Source organism: Saccostrea echinata, unplaced genomic scaffold (genome assembly GCF_033153115.1).
Source record: "Saccostrea echinata isolate AGI-Se365-2 ecotype Australia unplaced genomic scaffold, CSIRO_AGI_Sech_v1 ptg000002l, whole genome shotgun sequence".
In the NCBI taxonomy this organism is placed as follows: domain Eukaryota; kingdom Metazoa; phylum Mollusca; class Bivalvia; order Ostreida; family Ostreidae; genus Saccostrea; species Saccostrea echinata.
Genome location: NW_026889751.1, coordinates 10,224,855 through 10,240,480, shown reverse-complemented (window position 1 = coordinate 10,240,480; position 15,626 = coordinate 10,224,855).

Genomic DNA, 15,626 nt, shown 5'->3' with positions numbered 1-15,626 from the left:
CGTAGAATTGGAACTACCTCACATTCAACATTAGGTTCGCCCCTCAACTTTGCTAATACTTGTTTTTGGTTGAAAATAAGTTTGGAATAAACGTCTTTCCTCAATTTAAATCAAAAAATGAGTTCTTAGACTTAAACAACACGTCGATAGACTTACCGGTATGGCGTAATTAAGTATACAGTATTGATTGTTATCTTTAAAGCATAATCAAATCGAAGCAATTATAAACCGAAAGAAAATGTATTTTTTACAATTATGATGCTTCAATGAAAATTTGACAACTTAAAAAGAAAATGTTTTCAAACTCAGACGTGTTTGAACGAGGGAAAACAATATCAATGTAGCACATTGATTTTAGATGATACAATTTTAAAAGGAAAATTATTCAATAAAGCTTTTTGAAATGTGCAGCAAATAATTAAATTACTATTATACATTTCCGAAAAAGGTAAAAACGTTAATTACAGATGTAATCTGGACAATTTTCTTGCCTTGTTTGCTTAAATTATGTTATCTATCTTACGACAGGGTCTGAACCCTATGAAGTGGCCTCTTCTGTTTTTTAACATGTCATTATAAAACATTAAAAGGTTCAAATGAATAAAAAATTGCTTTTTTGAAAACTCTGTCTTGACATTTATACTTACCAGTGATTAGTTGTAACTAAAAATGGAAATGTTATAGATTTATAAGTAGCTTTATTAGTGGACATATCTTTAATTTATAACATGCTACGACAACACTTTTAAAACTCATACACATTTTCCTGCAATTTTATCTTTGACGCATGCCGATTTTTAGTATCTCGATCGAATTTTATAAATTGTTACAAAACAGTAATGACTCTATTGAGAAAAGGGTAGATTTAATTGGGAAAGGGTAAGGTTTTGAGATTTTTCTGATCAATGACACCCAAGAAAACATCAATACTATAATAAAAGGATCCAAGCGGTCAAAGGTAAATGAATGCAATGAATAATAGCATGGTTGCAAATGGATGAGACAAAATAATACAAAATAGAATAAAGGATGTATTTATGGAATTTTACATAGTTTTCATTTTACATGATATAGCTAAAATACAGCTTGAAGCGACATGTTACGCAAAAGAAGATGGGGGTATTTGGCGTTTAAATAGTTCGTAGTTTAAATGTCCTGTCAAGCAAACGATTTGGTCGGCTGGACAGACTTAACGAAAGTTACACTCACAGGGAAATGTTACATTGCATTGACACACCCACCCACACACCCACCCACATACATACATACATACATACATACATACATACATACATACATACATACATATATATATATATATATATATATATATATATATATATATATATATATATATATATATATATATATATATATATATATATATATCCGAAAGGCGTCAGCCAGTGCAAAAATGTATGTTATGATGAAATGAATATAAAGAGTAAATTTCAGGTTAACCTAGAGTAAATTTTTGGTTGCTTCTGTTACAAGTCAGCAAAAAGGCGGCATATAGTAATTACAGATGATCACTGATTACAGATTTATGATGATTGGTACTAAAATTAATCGACTCTCTGTTATATAATAAAGAAGATTGGCCCGGAATGTGATGAGATTTCAAATTAACGTTACATTTGTGGGTCGTAAAACCCAGTTGTGTTTGATATTTTTTTCGTGATTAGCTATCGTAACCGTGTTCTTGGTTTTTTTCCGGAGATGGCTTATTTTAAAATAGTATTCATGTACATAATCTGAGAATTATTGACATACCGTGTCAGTAAAATGAAAGGCATACCTAAAAAGAAAACTTGAAAAAGGTCTTAATAAAAGCATTTTATTGGAGTACTTAATGGTCACTGAACGATTTCAAAGAAAGATGGTAATCTTTTTTTTTTAAATTGGATTGTTTTAAAGAGTTGGAGTTGCTAGGACGAATTTTCCAGGTCAGTTGAAGTTTGCAGTTGCAGCATTTCTTTAAGAGCCATTCTCTGTAACGACTTGAACTTTTATATAGGAGCTGTGGCACGCATAGTCTCAGAATTTCTCCAAACTCTCTATGATAAAAGTCTTTGATACTGTAAACTCAAATCAGGCAGAAAATGGTTGCTATGTGTCATGGTTACCATGGCAACATGTCCTAAAGTTTGAAAAATGGCATTTTTCAACATGTTCAGAGTCCCACAGTTAACGTTTGCAGCAAAGCAAACAAGTGGCAATGATTGTTTCTGAAAGTTGAAGCCTGATGTCTTAAATGCGCGATAAACATGTTTGGTAAATCAACTATTACATTCGTTGCTATGGAAACAAAGTATTCAAAAGTAATAATTTTGCCCGTTTAATTTTATAAAATCATACACTTAAGAATAAAAAAAAAATATAGGTTGAAATGCAAGCAAATAATAGACAAAAGATCCTTGTAACATATATCAAGGAAGAAATATGATATTTCTTATAGGATGGCAATGGTTGCCATGGTTTTAATACCAAGAAAGGATTTTAAATTTACTCTCTTAGTGTTTAAATCTTATCCTATCTTTTTAAAAAGCATATTTTTATATAACTGATGATCAATTTTTAAAGACGTTCATGTGACCCTAATTTTCACGTTTCAAAAAATTCAAATTCAATTCTTTAAATAGTGCGTTGCTATGGAAATGAGCCGAAAAAATATGCATGGAACTCTGAAAAATATTTTGTTTCCTTGGATACGTACCCTTGTATGTAGATTCCCAAAACTTTTACGATTGATAATTATGAACAACTAACCTGACTTTCAATTTTGACTGCCACCCAATCTCTAACTGGATGCAAAAAGCTGGCACATAGGGTTTCATATTGATATAAAATTAACAAAATCGAACATTTTCCCTTCTGGGTTACCATAGCAACAGTGTTGTATTTTTCCACAAACGTTATCAATATATGATATTCAACTTTAGTTCTTCCAGATAAGTACTATTTAAGGTGAGTCAAATAATATGTTTCTTGAATAAAAGGTAAGTAAATTCCTAAGGCAGCAAAAAAATATCACTTTAAACAACTGGTACATTGTTTCCATGGTTACACTGCAAAGTAACAATTAATCCCAATTTTTCTTATGTTGCCGGTGTTGCAAGGTCCTAAGGATGTATATGTGCCAGTCATGAATTTTATTGTTTTTCCTGAAGATAGTAGCATTAACCCAATCTTAGCAACATATTTTGCACGGTTACACTGTATTACCATGGCAACCAAGTTTTTTTTAGAATAATATTGCCAATACCTAATTACTTAAGGTCAAATATTTTTATTGTTTTTTGTTAGGTTGTTGATTGAGTTTGATCATTTAACACCTATCATTAGTGAATATTGAGCGTTTTTTCTGCATTTTTCGGCATCTAAAAGGTATTCCAAATGTACCCATGGTTACAACTTACTTAGAGATAAATTCTAAATAGTTTCTTTACAGCAGAAGTGGCAACAAGGTTTCGGGTTTTTGTGAGAATGGTTTGTTTGTTTTTCTTAGTCTTTATTAAGGCTTAATAAAGATTCAAAGTAGCAGAAAATCTCAATTTTTCCAACTTTTCTGGCTGTTACCATGGCAACCAAGACGCATAGCAACGAAATTTTATTTGATATATGTTTCTGGTGTCAAGTTGTAATAATGGGCAAAGTTTCATCAAAATCGGTGACCATGCGTGGCAAAGAAGTTTAAGTGGTTACAGAGAATCGCTATTAAAACGAAGACACGAATTTAGAATCATCAATGCAAGATTACAGTAAGACTTGATCTTTCAGCTGACAGATCACGTGACCTACCCGAGCACATTAATTTTTTTTCATTTTTTTTTTAAGCAAGCACAACTTGGTTGATTTTGGGTATATATTGATTAATGTATTTAAAATTGATTATTATTCTGTTTGATTTTTCATCTTTCTGATGTTTCTAATTGGATACCACCAAGAACATCCCATTAATTAACACAGTCTGAATTCTCTCGAGAGGAGACAGGTACTTTAAATTGCAAATTAAGTAAACATTGTTCTTTCTTTTTTATTTTAGAGAATTATTGAACGAATTGTTTTACAGTATGCGTATACTTCTGAGGTCTATAAAGGTATTGGCATAAAATCTTCAATGACTAAATGAATGAAAGAGAATTTTTAGAGCTGGTTGTCTTAGAGAATCATTGCAGTTTGCTTTAATGATTACACATGTTAGGAACCCTGGCTTCAGTTCCAGACATATTTTATTTTCTTTCAAAGATAGCATGTGCGTTTTCGAAGGAAAAACACAACAAGAAACTTATTTTTACTTTTCAGGCATTCATATTAAATAACTTGATTTCTTTCTTTCATATATCAATGAAAACACTTGGCAGATGAATAGACAAGATTTCAAAATTGACTCGAAAGTTCAAAAGAAAAAACCTCATGCACACAGAATATTTCTTATTAAGATACATGTACAATGAGCTATAAATAAAGAGAATCATAATTATTTGCACGCAGGGACTTCGAGCTTTTAATTTATTCATATACTCATTACCTATGTAAATTAATCAGAAAATATTTAGCTGTTTATCTATCTGAAGCATTACATTCATGGTTTTGAACCCTAATACATTTCCAAATCCTTGTGAAGTGGGGCATTTTAGTTCATTTATCACGAGACAGTAATTAACATAGCACAATGCAGGATGCCGTCTTGAACTAATCATCTATATCGTTGTGTTTTACCAGATCAATGGATGGTGCAAATGCCTTGAAGCAGGAGACAAAAGACAACAAACACTTGAATTCGATAAATTTCCTATAATCGGGGGCAATCTAGGAAATGCTGCTTGAAATAAATGTCTTTCTCCAATAGATTTTTTTTCTTTTTTATTATTGTGACCAAGTCCTTTAATCAAGGAATTGATTGAAGATCTATTACTTAATTACAGAAATCCTTTATTTGTTTTTTTTATGCACAAATAGAATCGAATGTTTACTCTGGCTAAACGGCACGCAAGGAGCAAGGATCACGACATTCACAAGAGTTCAAAGGGAAATAACTTCGATTTGCAATTCAAATTACTTCACAGTTTTAATTCATATAAGTATAATTACTTATTGGTATCGCAAAGTTGTAATGTCCATATTTAATTTATATCATCGTGTGTGCAAAATATACATGTTTCTATATTTGGGTCAACTTAATTCCTCACATACAGTCAGTTTGTTTCTTCAGCATCTTACTGATAAGGAATTTAACCAGCACATCATAATACATGTAATCACGTCTTGGTGCTAACTGGCTTAGTACGTTAGAGGTAATCTCTTGGTGATAAGGAATTTACTAACTTTAAAAAAAAAAAAAATATTTTACTATTTTGATTTTTTGGTTACGGATAACTTTAATTTCCCAATTTTTTCCATTCAGTGAACTAAGTAATTTCTGATTTTCAATTACTAGTACGATTAAATTGTAATATCAACCTTTCATCTGTGCATATAAGTAAATGTCAGGAAATGCATGCAAAAGTCAAAGAATTTACGACTGAGTTTACACATGTCCGAACAATCTTTTTCATTTTAAACATAGAAATGCTTTTTTTCTTTCAAAAATGTTTCCGTGTGTTAAGTATAACAATATATCTCACCAATCAATACTTGTATCAAACGGTTCTTTGTAGTATTATGTTGGTTTATTCAAGAAAATTATCGGTAAAATGGAACAATACATTTAGCAAACAAGTTTATGAGGAAAGGTCATTTGTATACAATAATAATAATGCAGTAGATGGAATAGAAGTACATGTGTTTTGAAACGTTTATGAATGCACTTTTTGAAGGAAGGACTTGTGATATATAAACATTCACTGTATCCTACCATATGTTAAGTTGAAGTGTACACCTTTTATTTCTTACATATCTTCCCGACCCATTGCATCCAAAATTTTCAATTATTAACAAACTCTACAGTGTGTAGATATTGTCTATCTAAAACAAAATCCTCCTCAGTGTTCTTGTTCGTCCTATTTTTTCAACTATTAGTCCAGCTGGCCACATAATTTAAATAGTTCAAGATGACGACCTAAAAGCTATCATTTTAAAAGGTCCTTAATTCAGCGAGCCTATATCTTTCAAATGGCGACAGAACTTCATTTCTATTATGAATTCCGGTGAGGAGTATACTATACAATGAAAGGGAAGACCTTGACACTCTGTCAGAATGGATTAAAAGTTTTAAATATATATTAAAAAATAGAGAATTAATGGGCAAAATGGGAACTACATGTATCTAGCCTTCCGTTTATAGTAGACCAGAAGTGATAAAAGAATTAGAAAGACTTCAGATGACAAAGCTTTTAACAATATCCAATAACAAAAATTCAACCTATGCTCACAGTTCTTTTCAAAGGTTGAAATTCTTTAAAACTACTATCAGTTTTAAATACGTTTAACATTCCAATCAATGGAAGTGAGTTAAATTTGCCGTACATATACTGGATTCCAAAACTTCATAAATTTTTTTACAAAGTTATATTGCAGGGTTCAGTAAATGTTCAACCAAGCTTCTCACCAAAATATTAATTTCTGTGAAGGAGAAAACTGCAGACGTATATATTGTACAAAATATTCTTGAAGTGGTGTAAATCAAATGTGGATTCTAAAAAAACTCCCAAGAACTTTTGAAAAAATTCAAATATCACAACTTTAAAACATCAGTAGCACCAAAACTTATGACCCATACGCTTTATACAACCATTTTTTACGATAAATGAGAGAACAGGCTTTTTGACATCATAGTCAAATACCTCCTCAATAAAAATTGACCCGCGAGTAAATTTTCATATTTTGTGATTAGTCATCTGCAAAATTACTTTGTTAGAAACCATTCTGATTCTACATACAAGTACTCTGAAGTTGATATGAATAAGGTGCTGGAGTTTCTCACTGACATTATCTATGTAGTCTTTGGACACCAGGTCTTCTAACAATCTGCTGGAATTTCTATGGGCACTCATTGTGTTTCTTTATTAGCCGACCTTTTTTTATTGTTCCTATGAAGTGGAATTTTTTTTAAAAACTTCTTCATGAGAGGAAGAAAACTCTTGCTGTGGTTCTCAACTCAACATTTAGATTTATTGACGTTTTACCAATTAACAATAGTTACTTTCATTCATATGACGACTCGATATATCCCATTGAACTTGAAACAAAAGACACTACAGTCTGCCACATCTGTTTCATATTTTGATGTTCTACTGACTAGAGACAATAATCACCTACTAATAACTTAACTTCATGACAAACAGGATGACTTCAGCTTTTCCACTGTCAACTTCCCTTATTTATTTAGCAATATTCAAACATCACCTGCATGTGGTATGTATGTTTCCCAACTGATTAGATACGCAAGAGCATGCACTGAAAACGATCAATTTTTAAACCGAGGTAAGCTACTGAAAAATAAGTTGATGTTACAAGGATTTCACACAATCCCATTTAAAGTCAGCTTTTGACATATTCTACAGTCGTTATAATGATCTTGTTTGTAAATACAATCTATCGTTGGGCTGTATATTGTCTGACATGTTTCATATAATTTGTGAGGACATGTATTTATATACTATATTTGACTACGGAGTACTCTGATCAATGCACAGGACTCCCAGCGGTTGTGACCGGTCGACAGGGGATGCTTAATCCTTCATGACACCTGATCCCTCTTTTTGGCGTTTTCATGGGTCCATGTCTCTGCCCTGTTCACGATTTGTTTTGTTTACTAGATTTATGAGCTTGATCACTGTTATCTTCACATTTTACATTCGTTTACATTAACTGATACTATAGTACATGTCCATCACAGGTTCAATCGGTGCTGAGGATGATTTTGTATTTGCTTTTTTTAAAACAAATTTATTTCTTTCTATTATTTTATTCAATATCTTTTAGTAAACTTTTGGATAACTACGATATAATTTCTCAATTTTATCTTTTTCTAGTAAACAAAGTAATGTTTGGTTTTCGATTATGCTGAAATTCTGAATTAATCAACCATTTTATCCGTGCATGTAACCAAGGTCTGGAAACGTATGCAAAAGCAAAAGAAAGCTTATGTACACAAGGCCAAAATATTCCTTTCATTTAAAACCGTCATTATGGTACATTTTTCTTCAAAAAACTTTTTCATGTGTCAAGTAATATGAACGATATACTTCACCACGCAATCAATACTTGTTACTATCTTTAAAAGCTTTCCTTGCAGTATTATGTATATGTTTAATCATTCAAGGAAATTTATCGAACACATGGAACATACATTTACCAAACATCAGGTGTACATTTAACTTGTTACTTTTTTCAGATGCAGTAAATGGAATAAAATACCACTTTTGGTCACATTTGATCACAAAAACTACCTGTATAACTGTGTGCGTTTTTGAATGTTCATGAGGGTACATGTACCTTGTTAAATTAAAAATTGCGATATAATATTCATTCGTTTACAAATATTTCGTTAATCTGGTAAGAACATTGATAAGCTGTCGATGTAACGATTCAAGCATGTACTCTGCCCTTTAATTGATTAATGCTGGAAGAGTTGCATTTCTTTTTCCTCTCTCGATAGCTATGGTTATGTTTTATTAACTAAAACTAAGAAAGCGATCAAGTCATTTTGAGACCTTTAAAAACACATCTTTAGTTAAACTATTGATATTTAAAAGAATTCTTTTTTCTTATTTCTCTTTGTAATTTTGTATATACGATATACTATTCCATGACAGGAATTGACCGAGATAAACATTGCAGATGAATGAAATTTACATAAAACTTTATTAACTACAACAAAATTAAAACACGTAACCCAGGGCAAAATTTGTACAGGAAACAATTTTCTTAAGCATTTTTTTTTTAAAATATTGACTGGGTTTTCGGGCAAAATGCGATTTGCTGTTGTAAAGTAGAATATTGACTCGGGTTGAAAATTAAACCGGGGTTCATTTTTAGACCCTAGAACCATTAATTGCTGCATTCGGTCTAAATAACTACAGAGGATAAAACACTTATCTTCGGATAATATTGGAAATTAGTCAAGCCTAGCAGAGTTGTCGTTCGTTCCTATGATACTAACAGTTTGATTTCAAAGTCCGAAAAAATCACATTGCCCTTGAACCCAGTCAATATAATGAATGTTTTCCTTATCCCAGAGCTAAATCAAAATGTATTTTCTTATCACATCTAGGATTTGATTTCAGAGAATTTCGGAGCTAGGTACTTCGTTGTTTTGTACTTTCTTCATCTTAAAAATTCTTGCTTTTCTTTTCTTGTCTTTCGATGATGGCTTGAGTTCTTTGTCCTTTCTTTTTTTAAGGGATAAAAAAAAAATATTCAAATATTTTTTTTAGCTAAGTAATAGGATATTTATTTTCTTGAGTAAAAAAAATTACCTGGTTAAAAAACTATTGAATTGGAGTAAAGATACTGCAATGTGAGTAACACAGTCATTTAAGGAATAACTGTCTTATTTTTTGGATTCATGATGTGATCAATCGAGTGGCTTGCGTGATAATTTGCATAAACGCCGAAGGCGTTTATGCATAAAATTATCACGCAAGCCAATCGATTGATCATCGTCATGAATCTAAAAAATCTGACAGTTATTCCTTATATTTACATGCTCCTGATTCTGCAAATTCCCGTGCTAACAGCCCCGCTTCTGTCTCTATTTGTCCCGCCCCGCACGTGATTTTTTTTTAACCGCGCCTATCGATGAACCAGTAGATTTATGTAGAAATAAAGTATTTTTACAATTTGTAATTTTATCTCGGACAAAGACATTGGAAATGTAAATATTTCTAATTACACTCTTACTGACAACGTAATAACAGGCAATAAATATGTTTTCACGCCTTTTCAATTTTGGTAAAAAGAGGTGTTCCGTGGGCGCTGTTTTGTCGGGAAAATTCCAAGTCTGAGACATCTGTGCGACATGTTTCATTCCCTATAGTTTTAAAAGTATTTCATACGTAATGTGTTTCACACTGATGCACTATCAATCTGTATAATTTCAGTTTTACATTTGAGGATTCCAGTTTTTGATTGCTTTTTGAATTGATGAGTCTTGATAAGCAAGTTCTGAACATAACTTTAATTATTCGGTGTATTAGTGGATCGGAGGCATGTCGTAAATCACAGATTCACCGTCCCCTTGCAATTAGTATTCATTATCATGGGTGACATTGCAGTTCCCTTGGGATAGCCCCTGATCACATTATCCAGAAACCCCGATCATTCAGGCACGGCTGAGCGTGTGTGTGTGTGCAACAGTTAATATGTTATAATGTGATTGGACATATTAAGTCTATCAGTTGTGTAGATTAGTATATTGATAAGACTTTTATCTCTCTTGCCCATTTGTTTCAATTTAGATAGCATGCATAATTGTTTTTAATGCAATGTCATCTATGCACATTAAATTCCCTGTTATTTCGAGACGATTCTATAGATATTAAACATGGTTTTTTTTTTAATATTACAGTTGATTTTATTTCCATAGGAATTACAAAAGATGATCCATAATGTGAACTGTTTGAGATGCTAGCACTCCGATTTTAAAATCATATACATGTATTATGCAAAAATAACGTCGCGATTCGGATGAGACTGTATTAACCGAGGTCCCGTGTCGCAGTAGATGCTGGTACGAAAAAGATCCCTCACTGCTCAATGGCCTTAAGTGCCGAGTATACATGTAGGTCAAAATTTGCAGTTCTCTACCTGCAAGTGGTGAGTGAAATGTGAGTGAAAATTCTCGAGAGGGACGTTAAACAACAAGCAAACAAAGAAAACAAAATAAAATTATATATTAAAGAGAAATATTTGCTTTTCTGATAACCGAGGACCGTCGGATCATTGCTCGAACTTGGAGGGAAAAAATTGCACAGTATCATTATGAACTTCTCCTGGCCAATACATATGAGACGTTTGTTCTTTAAGAAACTGCTTTGCTTGGCACAAACTCTATGTTGTTTCAATGCCTTGTCATACATTCAGTAAACCAATTCCTTTTCGTAATCGGCTGCGAACATTGTCGCTTATATCCAAATTATCGTGCAAATGCAACAATTTGCGCCATGCTTACTGTAAGATATGCAGCTTCCATCTGTTCGGTAGATGCTCTTAAGAAGGTTTTTTCTTAGCTTAAGGAAGCTCTTAACACTAGTTTTTTTTTTACTACAAAAATTGCATCATTTAAAGGTTGATTCATTCATAGGGTACCTGCCATATTTACCCGGGAAATATTTTCAAGACAGTGAAATATTATTGAGCCAAAAATCACTGTTACCCATTTTCAGTGGGAAACATACATTTAAGTAGTTTCATTCACTGTAGATTTCCATGTATTCGATCTTTAACATCTCAAGTGTAGGTCACTCTAGCTGCATAAAAACAAACGTGGAATTGGAAGTCTTCAATGGGCAATGTTCAGAGCTTCTTAAAGATACATTATGGTACAAATATGTGAAACAAGTAAAAGAAAGAAAGGTATGTCATCGGCCTTTCTTGTCAAGGTCACTTCAAGGTCAACATATTTTCTCAACTGTCGTCACAAAAGACATTCTTATGCGGATTTTAAACTTTAACAGAACAGGAACTTATTTTAAAAAAAACTTCTTAAGTCAGAAATCAATCAGTACCTACTAAATCTAATAATACATTAGGACCAAGTTTGAAGATTCTTTTTTCTAAGAAAGTCATTTTATTCATGGACAGGAGCCACAATGCCATCGCTGGAATTCTAATCAAGTGAACTAGAATGTAGGCGTACAGCTGTGTAGTTTAAGAAATTTGATTGAAGACATTCTAATGATGAAAATAAAAATCAATAATTTTTTCAATACATTTGTAGTTAGCGTAAAGTGTAATGACCTTTGCAGAAATGATATGCCTATTCAAAGACAGAAAAAAGACTCCCCGATCCTGACATGAAATCGGATTAAAGCCTGTAAGCTTAAAGAGCTATCAAAAGTTCAGTACAGGAACTTGAAATTAACATATTAAGCTTTTATTCAAATTATATTAATTGTCAAAATTTCCAATATCTTTTGTTTAAACTGTGGACGTGAATAAAATTTATATTTTTAACCAATTTGTAAATATGTATTGTGCATTTCACATTTCGGAGTCTGATACTAATTCTACGGAAGCCGGTTGGTGCCAGGTAGAAAAAATATTTTATCTGGCGGCCGCCAAATAAATAACTGGAGTCCGCCAGAAACTTATCTGGCGGCCGCCAAATATTTTTCTGGCGGCCGCCAGATAAAAAGATCTGGCGATCGCCAGAAAGTTATCTCGCGGCCGCCAGAAAATTATTTGGCGGCCGCCAGATAAGTTTGTGACGGCCGCCAGATAAAATATTTTTCTACCTGGTACCTCCCGGCTTCCGTATAATTCTACATAGAATCTACTTGTACAAGTACATCAGCTTTAGCTACTATATCTCTTAGAAAGGAATTTAATAAAAATCATTGAATACTTTTTCGTTTTTCATGTTAAGTATTAATTACCATGACTGTGTATTGTATAAATAACTGCAAAAAATAAGAAATCTGAATTTCATTTTTTTTTTCATTGAAGAAGATTTGTTCATGATACAAATAGCTTAGAATTTTTTTGCTTATGTTTCGACCTTGATCTTGTTTAATTGACCTTGATTCTGGTTGACGATTGACACTCTCTAGTTTAAGCACTCTGAGCGTTATTAAAAGTATGGACGCTGTTGCAATCCTGGATGACACACGTATAAGCTGGAAAGAGTTAATTCTTCTTACCCTTAATACTGTCGAAATGACCTTTGCTTTAATAGGGCCAGGATGTCCTCTGCTCTAGAGCAGATTGTGTGTGACAAGAATTAAATCTGCCTATCTCTGCATGATGCATTTATGACCACAACAAATAATTCTACCATGCCGATCCCTGTGCCATTAAGCGAAAACATTTGGTTCCAGATTGGAGACATCCCTTGGACATGGATGACATGTATGTAAGTTTTGAGTATACCAAAGTCCTCTATTTTCTAAGACAGAGGGAAGTGCATAATAGCTAGAATAATACATAATAGACAATGCTTAGAGAAGACAAGTCACACCCAGCCGATGTTTCCTCAGCCACGGTTATCTTAAAATGGTCGCAAAGTAAAGAGTCTGCAGAGTTTGCTGCATCCAAAGTGCTCTCCAGCATATCAATGCACATTTAAACCAGAAGGTACTGTCAAGACGTTAGCACTTCTAGTTTGTAATTTTGATAATGAGAGAGAAAGGTTTCACCTTGTCTAAACACTCTGTCATTTACGGAATTCTGCATGCTGCTCACTGAGCTTTTTCCAAGTGTTACTGAAATAAATTCAAATTTTTTGCAGAATCATTTTGAAAGATTTTCACAGATTATTCTTTCTTTGGTAGACCAAATACCACCCATTAGAATATAAAGCCAATGATAATCATGATCGAGCCTTTTTTTACAAGTCAGGTGAAAACTGTAGTTAAGTAGCCTTTTGAAATGATTCCACAATTTCATTTGTTTGGTAACCTTGGCAAGAATTTTCATCAAAATCAGAAATCGATAAACATGAATTTTTTTAATTGAGTTCAGACAAAAAAAAAACTGTAGGAAGAATAACATCTTAAAAGAATTTCAAGGACATTTCTATTTACCATGGTAACACCTTTCATCAAATCAAAAATAATAGCTGTTGTAGTCTAATGCGTACTCGAGTTACCTCCCTTTGTTAATATGATAACTTTTTCTGATGCACCGTCAATACCCCCAAGGGTATTGATGGAAGTCGCTGAACTCCGGCCACAGAATTTATTAACAAAGTGGACATGCTCTGTCATATAGCAGACAAGAGCGCAGTCTAGCATGGCTGTTTTGGCACAAACAAGTTGCTTGGCTGTATTCGAAATGTTTTCAAGTAATATATAACATTCCTAATATCACATACACAAAAACCAAAGAACCTTTTAGTATTTCCATATGAAGTGAATTGTGCGCATAAGTATACTGGATAAAACATAAATAATTCTAGGGGATCTTTCGTTCTTCCGGATTTTAAATCTTTTTATGCCGGTTTGGAGGAATATACTTGTTGGTCTGTCCATCTGTCTGTCCGCAAAAAACTTTAACCATGGCCATAATTTTTGAAAGGTTGGTGTTATGGCTTCATTTTTCACATTTGTACTCCTTGTGACAAACTTTTTTGGGTATCAACATTTTTGTCCCCAAGTTTCACTGAAAGTGGAGGATATTAATTTCGATCTGTCTGTCTGTCTGTCTAGCTGTATTTCTGTCTGTAACACTTTGTTTCCGCGCGACATCTTGAGAAGCCTTCGAGCTTTCTCAATGACATTTTACATAGCAATTCCCTTGGCCTGAAGAAGAACCCTATTGATTTTGAGGTCAAAAGGTCTTAGGTCAAGGTCATAAATTCTCTCTGTTTTAACACTTTTCTTTCCGCGAGATATCTTGAGAAGCCTTTCAGCTTTTGCAATGAAAATTTGCATAACAACTCCCTGTGGCCTAAGGAAAACCCCTATTGATTTTTAGGCCAAAAGTTCAAAGGTCAAGGCCATAATTCATACATTCTGTCTGCGTGTAACACTTTCGTTTCCGGGCGATATCTTACGAAGCTTTTGATCTTTTGCAATGAAATTTTGTATCATAACTCCCTATGGCCTCTCTCGCCCCTATCAAAGTGTCCCGCCCCGGTTTTTTTATTGTATTAAAAGTCGCGTGGTGCTATTTTTAGTACAGGAGCACATGGAGAGTTATTACATATAATACAGTTTGTCGGCGGACTTCATATTCTAATTACATCTATTGGAACTGTTTAGTAAAGGCTAAATTAGACACCATGTGTTGTGTAAAATTTTGACAATATCGAACGTGAATAAAAACATGTATATGTGACCTGATGTTTACATTTAATTAGCTTAAAAGACAAGCGCCTTGTTAGTCCAGGGGTATGATTCTTGCTTAGTGTATGAGAGGTCCCAGGTTCAAATCCTGGACGATCCCGTATTTTTTTTTTTTTTTGACTCTTTTTTTCGATTTACTAAATGACAGTATTCAACGTATGAAATGAAGAAGTTATGACGTCTGGCGTATACACACTTTCTCATAAAACCATTATTACAGTGTGATAAATATTCTATATAAAAAGAATCTTCTGTACACATATTAAAGAATAAGCAATCAAATCTATATATCAATATTGGCATTTTTTATTTCTTTCAGTAATAATTCTGCAAATCCGGGGGGGGGGGGGCTGCTTATGCTCTTCTTTTTTCCTTAAGCGGGGGACACAAATCCTCTGAAATTAGCTTGTTACCTCATGACCTTTACCTACTTTTAAAAAAACTTTAACCTTGTTCATAACTTCTGAACGGTTGGTGTTAGGGCTTTCATATTTCACATGTGTATTCCTTGTGACAAGACTTTTTTGGGGTATCAACATTTTTGACCTCATGACCGTGACCTTGGGATTTGACCTACTTTTGAAAGACTTTAACCTTAGTGATGAGCTGTCAAACAGGGACTGTTTCACACATCTAGGTCCACTCTGTCCTAAGCTAGATGTACCTTGCCTGTCA